This window comes from Bacillus rossius, chromosome 10 (assembly GCF_032445375.1).
Source record: "Bacillus rossius redtenbacheri isolate Brsri chromosome 10, Brsri_v3, whole genome shotgun sequence".
NCBI lineage: Eukaryota > Metazoa > Arthropoda > Insecta > Phasmatodea > Bacillidae > Bacillus > Bacillus rossius.
The window spans coordinates 18,440,457-18,447,730 of NC_086337.1; the positions used below are offsets into that span (position 1 = coordinate 18,440,457).

General features: G+C 33.5%; 1 long non-coding RNA gene across 1 annotated transcript; it reads left to right on the forward strand.

Moving 5' to 3' along the window:
- The first annotated feature begins 3,978 nt into the window (after positions 1-3,978).
- Positions 3,979-6,750, forward strand: LOC134535807 (uncharacterized). Its single transcript, XR_010075711.1, has 2 exons — positions 3,979-4,485; positions 5,134-6,750. It is a non-coding gene; the product is annotated as an uncharacterized LOC134535807 (long non-coding RNA).
- Positions 6,751-7,274: the final 524 nt, after the last annotated feature.

A 7,274-nucleotide genomic window follows, 5' to 3' on the forward strand; every position in this document is an offset into this window, starting at 1 on the left:
CACGTGGGTCCGCCATCTTTGTGACACATTTCGGTTCATTGTCTTCCCTTCTATTCTCACGAAATTACTCCCACCAAATGCCGTATACCTAGAGCTGAGATGTTGACACATATATTAATAACTTACCGTAGTTTAAAAATTAAAAAAAATTAAACAATTTTAATCATCATATTTAAACACAATGAATATAAGCCAATTATTTAGCTCTTCAATAGTCTGAAAGCATCAAACGAAATTATTAGTACTAGTGATTTATTATTTATTTATATAAATCAAAATAACTTCGTTCCATGTGAATAGTTCCTCACGTTTTTGTTTAGCGGCAGATGATAATGTGGAAGCCTCCCTAATAGTCCGGTCAAATTAGACTAAAAAATTAGGGGCGAGGTTACAAAAATTCGCACCCAGCTGAAAATTAGTAGGATTCTTCAAAACACCATTATAAATAGAATGTGAAAAGTCCTCATCCATCCGACACCTGAAAAAAATTTTACTCGGGGTCAAAGGTCACAAAAACGGGTTTTTAGCGATTTTCAGCAAAACGGTAAGTTTTATCATAAAATTAGTCTGAACAAAAATTGTAGATCAAATAATTATCTATAAAAAATAACCAATTACGTTTTTTCCTAAGAGCCACCGTTTTTGAGATATAACGATTTAAAAAGTTTAAAAAGTTGTAATCGTCATAATATGTATAAGTACACCACGTATATACATCACTGAAGCTGTAATACAAGTACAAATATCGTTCTATTTATCAGTGTAACTTACACATATAAAGTATTATAAAACCTGGAAAAGCTCAACACAATCGGTAATATATTCATCGAAAAGTTTATCTACTTTTGCAAGTGCCAAAATCATGCACTATTTTTACATGCAATAACTGGCTGTGATACGATATCTGCATTTTTCAGGAGGGGTAAAACAACTGTTTTTAAAATGTTTGAAAAACAAGATTTAGTTCAATGTACTGAAGTTTTTAAAAATAGTAATTGAACTCCACAAGAAGTTATCACCAACGGAATTCGCTTTCTTCTATATATGGAGCTCCTAAAAAAAATTGGTTGTCTGTAAAGTCGGTTTACGGACGATAGTTTAACGTGACAACGTCATAACAAAACATTGATGAAATGATTGATCCAGAAGAAAAGGAAATATCATATTCGGCCTGAGACTCAGCCGTAATAGGTTTTTGCAACCAAACCATTTAGGCATTAAAAATATCATATTCTTTGAGGAAGAATTTTTTTTTTAAATTTTTCAATCTTTTGCATGATAAAATCTTTCTCTGCATACGTTTATGAATAAAATTGAATAATTTTTATTGAATTATCACTATTTTGTATGGATACAAAGGAGTGAAATGAAAAGTGCAATTGAATTAATAAATTTACTTTTATTTGCATTCATTAATTCAAATATATTTATTACTTTTGAAATGTTGCGTACGCCATATTTATTTTTACAAGTAAAAAAAAATTTCGCCGCTGCCGTGTTTCGTACCGACAACCTTTAAAATAAGAGTTAGGTACGCTAACCACACGCCCACACGGCCACACTAGCGAAACGTAGTTTTAAATGTTATATATATAATTATAAAATCTTTGTTCACGGCAGGGGTATAATATTAACACGATTTTATAACAAATACGCACCCCAAATACACCAAACTTATTTGTAATGTGTTACAATATTTTTTAAAACATTGTGCAAAAGATCCCGTGTGTAATTTGAATTATTATGTGTAACTGTAAAACACCATTGTTGGTTCAAAACATATTTAAATTTTCAACATTACTTTAAAATAACCGTACCGATTGTGCTGAAAATCGGTGGACGATCGTTAAATTACATAATATTAATGATTCAAACGACGAAAATATGATTGAAAAGTCAAATCGATGGTTGTTCCAATCGAGTGGAAGAGAGATGCCACGCATGCGTACAATGAGCATGAAGAGAGATGCCACGCATGCGTACAATGAGCGAACAGAACACATCCGTAGTGGGACATCCGTAGTGGGACACTTTTTCGTGCGTGCAGCCGGCGTTCATCGATTTATTAGACGTTGTCACGTCAAAACTTAGATAAGTTTCGATATGCATGTTTCGTTGAAAATACTCGAAATAAAAAAAAGTTCAGTTATCTTGTCTTCCTCCAACCTCAGCGGCTGCTCATCAACATCTTTTTCGGGTATATTACCAAGTTCAAGTGTGGCTTGGTTATCAGCTAGACCCAAAAGACGGGTTGGAAGTTGGTCGACAATACATTAGAGCTAGTTCAAACTTTACTCCCACCTGCGCCGGAAAAACTGCTAAACACAATTTTTTGCAACTGTAAAAAGGGATGCAGTGCCAAATGTGGTTGCAGAAAAGTTGGACTGTTTTGTTCTGTAGCATGTACAAATTTTCAATCCGGTCATGCTCCAATGTTGAATCATCAACAATTGAGGATTCATTTGATGCTAACGAAGAGACATGCGATGTGTCATTATTGGGGAAATTTACTTGCACCCAGGATGAAGAAGATGAACAAGAAGAAGAACAAAAAGGACAAGGAGAAGAGGAAGCAGAAGTATCAGAGAATTCCGATTCCGATGGATAAATATCCCTATATATATATATTTTTTAAATTTACACCGCTTTTATCATTTTCAAACCTTGCCAATATCTTTAATTATTCAATAGTTTCAAATTAAACAGAATCACAACAGATCAGTGGAACAGGCCTACCGGGTAAACCACATTAAAAAAACGCGCTAAGTACACTATCTCAAAGGTGGCGTGGAAACGTGTGCATATTATGACGTTTACAACTCTTTCAACTTTTTGAATCGTTATATCTCAAAAACGGTGGCTCTTAGAAAAAAAAAGGATTTAGACATTTTTTTTTTAGATAATTATATGATATACAATTTTTGTCTGGGCTAGTTTTATGATAAAACTTACCGTTTTGCTGAAAATCGCGAAAAACCCGTTTTTATGACCTTTGACCCCCGGGTAAATTTTTTTCCAGGTGTCGGATCGATGAGGACTTTTCACATTTTATTTATAATGGTGTTTTGAACAATACTACAAATTTTCAGCTGGGTGCGAATTTTTGTAACCTCGGATGTATAAATTGACCGGACTATAATGATAAGAGTGGAAGGAATTGTGCTGGTGTTTTGAAACGAGAGCTTGTGTGTCGCGTCTCTACGCTCTTGCGTTTATTGCGTCGCGTAGCTTGCAGACCTGTTCTTCGGTAGCACGCACGTGGACACGAACGTGTACGGGTTTGCTGGGCAGCTGCCATCTCTTCCGTTTATGTTACTCCGTGCGACCAATAGAAGCAGAGTATCTGGCCCGCGGTAGTAGCCATGTTTGTTTACGTTTTTGAAAAGAAATTTTTCAATACAATAATATTTGTACACGACCAGTATTCTATTATTTCTTTAGGGTTATTTATTTTCATTACATATGCAAACCGCGACAGTGTAATATTCTCGTCTCAGGTACATTTACATACACGGAAATAAGGTTGTAGTTTGCGTATCGACATGTAGTCGAAACCAACATATATTTAAGATATTAAAATACGCAAGGATGTAATGGGGTCTAAATAATACATAACCTAGAAAATGTCAGTTTCTACGAAACAAAACAGGCGCTCACCGGAAACAAATTTACGGGCGGCTCATAGTAGGCGTCGCTTCGCCTTCTGAAGCTCGTGGTCGCGTCCCGTAGCTCACGTCGTCGCCATCAGCTGTGGCCGCGGCATTGGCGGAGACATGGCCAGGGGACCCGCTACACAGCTGTCGTGCTGTTGTGATGGCGTGGCGCGCTCACTTAGTTGCCGTGGCCGTCACCCAGACGCGCGCGGCGCTGCGGTCGCGGTCCGTATCGACCAGCCGGCGCGGCAACGCGCACACCGCGCTATCTGTCAGCTAACAGCGGTACTGAAGCACGAGTCTGCAGCTGATGGCAGGGGGTGGCAACTCTAATAGGCCATTATGTACCCAGATACTATTTTTAATCTGCACAACAGATAGCGCTAGTAGATTGACCTAGTTCTTTTGTAAATTCATAGGTAGCGTTAGTGTTCATAATCAAATGTCAATTGAATGTTTATAAGAAACTAAATTTATGCAATAAATACTAATAATGCAATAAATATAGTGTAATATTAATTTATTTTGATTTCAAAAACAGTTGATTTGTAAAAATTGTTTTTTTTTTGCAGTAATATTCGTTTACAGATTGATTTGAGCATTATAGTCGCTCTTTTTTTTTTCGGTTTGTAGTAGATTTTGGTCGAGTGAAAGATGGATTTTACAATGGAGTTTGATTTATCATTTTGAATTATTTTCCTATATGATTGTGAATTAAGAAGCCGATGAAGATGCCTGTGAATACACATCAATGTTTTGTGTCTTCGTGCAGGAACAGTATTACTGTTAATCCTGATGTGACAACATTCAGATTTCCATGAAGCCGAAGCAAGTGAGTACTGATGTTTATATTAAAAAAATTACAATAAGTGGTTTAACATGTTAAGGGTTAGGCATTTATGTTAAGGCTTATTATACAGGATTTATAGAGCGATATTATCGAGACCTGAATTTGCGCACATAATAATTTTGTAATTACGTAGTATAATCATTTATTTATTTTTAATAACCCACACACACACATATATATACACATACATATATATATATATACATACACACACACACATATGTATACACATATATATATACATATACCCATTTGGGGATAGTATGGGCTTAGTAAAATTACCATAAATCAGTAATTTAAATGTAATGATTTGTGATATGAACCCTAAAAATCGTTTTGTGTTACTGAATTTATATTATTTATACAATATGTGATTCAATGAAAATTAATATATCGTAATTAAGAGAAACCCACCAAATTTATTACACTCTACAGCACTTTAATAATAAAACATTACCTCTGAAATATATACGTTCATTGAGTGGTAATGCTAAACTAAATACACATAATTAAATACATGTATGTTTATACCTTATATTTATAGTATGCTACATGCTAGCTAATAATCTGGAAATACTGATTTAAGTATGTACTAGCTCACACTATAAAATTTTTTTGTTTTGTTTCCAGGTTATTGAAGTGGATTGCTGCAATTGGCTATGACCTTGATGCCAGTAATGCTGAAACATTTAAAACTAAATATGTATGTTCCGAACATTTTGATATTGGAGCTTTCACTACATGTGACTGCATCAAATTGAATCGTGGTGCTGCTACAACATATTTTAATTCTGTGGACAGTGAAGTATGGATCTATTGTTATAATTTATTATGTCTAGAATGCTGCCAAATATAGGTGAAATGTTTATGTTACATAACATAACTTGTAAGATCTACTTGTGCAGATATATATTTTCACCTGCCTCTAAGGTCCTTTGTTATTCACAGGTAGCATTTACATGTGATGAAGCAGTATTTAACATTATTGGTCAACATGCAGTCCATCATTACAACCTTTGTACAGGCGCATACAAACATATATGTGTGGGGTATTTCACACTTTTTATTTGATGTTAAAGATTGGTATGGTGACCGGGATACTTTTTTTTATTAAACCTCCTACACAGTTCTCTACTGTTTCCCTTATCTGTTGCCTTAACATTTTTTTCCGATCAGTCCAATTCCTTGAATCACATTGCAAAAAAAGTCACAATACATGGGATTGGGCCACTCTCTTCAAAGAATTGTAATTCGAGTTTAAACATAGCAAGGCTGACCATAAATTGTAGAGGAAAATTTAAAATGTTGATCTTCAACATATTTATAACCTATGATCATGTGATGTATATACAGCTAGTTAGAAAGTAAGTTGTAGTATAGTATGCAATTGAACCTTCAATAAGTTCTACATCCACACTTAAAAACTTATTTTACTTGATGTTTTATGTTCAATAACTATTCAGTATAAAGGTTTTTTTTTACATTATAAACTACAAAAGTATTCCGATTTGTAAATGTAATGAAATTCCACTGAGCCCTCTACCTTTTTTTTTAACTACCATTTCTGCCGTGTGGCCTTTTTTTTCTTACTTTTGTGTTCATTATAAGTTACAACCACTCATTTGATTTATTGTGTTAAATTAAATGATATTTAAAATTGGATGTCACTTCATAAGAACATTCAGGATTACCTGTATTCACAGCGCACAATTATACAAAAGTTTTTTATGTATGTAAAAGTGTTTTACGTAAGCCAGTGGACACATACATGTATTGAGTAACATGAGAAAATTGAAATATCTAAAATAAAATTAAAAGGTTACAAGCTTTTATATACATGCAGCTCCCAAAAAAGTCTGCATACTAAAAAATAACACATGCTTTTAAATGAATTCTTACCATCTTATAAACTAGTAGTATTTTGTTATTTGATTTCAAATGAATTGTTTTTGGTTAATTTATTTGACTGTAGGGATTAAATATCATTTGTAGAATAAAGTGTGAAAAGTAGTATTGATCAATTTAACTGTAAGTACTAAATATGTGTTACATTTCTTGTAAGTTAAAATTGTTCAGGTATTATAAATTAGCTGAAAAAAGCAAACTCATGACTAGAATAAATTGTACTGTTAGGTATGTTTCGAAGAAAGACTACCTGTTGCAGTCGTTACCATGTGTATGTACCACATTTTTATTGTCATTATAACTGCCATAATTTTGTACAAATAAATCACTTAATACATAAAATATGGTTATGGAAATTCTCAGTTGAGTTTGTTAATGGATATAGGCCAACAAAAGGGGTATAAATGGGGAAGATTTTTTGAAAAACATTTAAATCACTTCAACTCCCATAACATGAAACATATCACATCTGTTTGAACATATTATAACTTAAAGGAGTATTACCAAAAATTTTGTCTACATACTTGAATATGACCAGCCATAACTGTTAAGGGGTGGGAAAAAACAAGGGTTTGAGGACAAAAAACTCCTAACTATCTTAGTAGGCACACCATAGAATCTGTTCAAATTTGTTGTCAATTTTAAAAAATTTTATAACCACCTGATAACCACCAAGGGTGCTGTGGGTAAAATAATGAGGGGTTAATGGACAAACAAATATTCTTAATTACTCTATTAAGTTAACTATAAAATCTATAACAATTATTGCAATTCTTCTAAAACTTGTATAAAACTTTGATCTGAAACAATTTTTTTAGGATTAACCAGTGCTGCAAGAAGTTGAAAATACCAGTGGGTGGAAATTT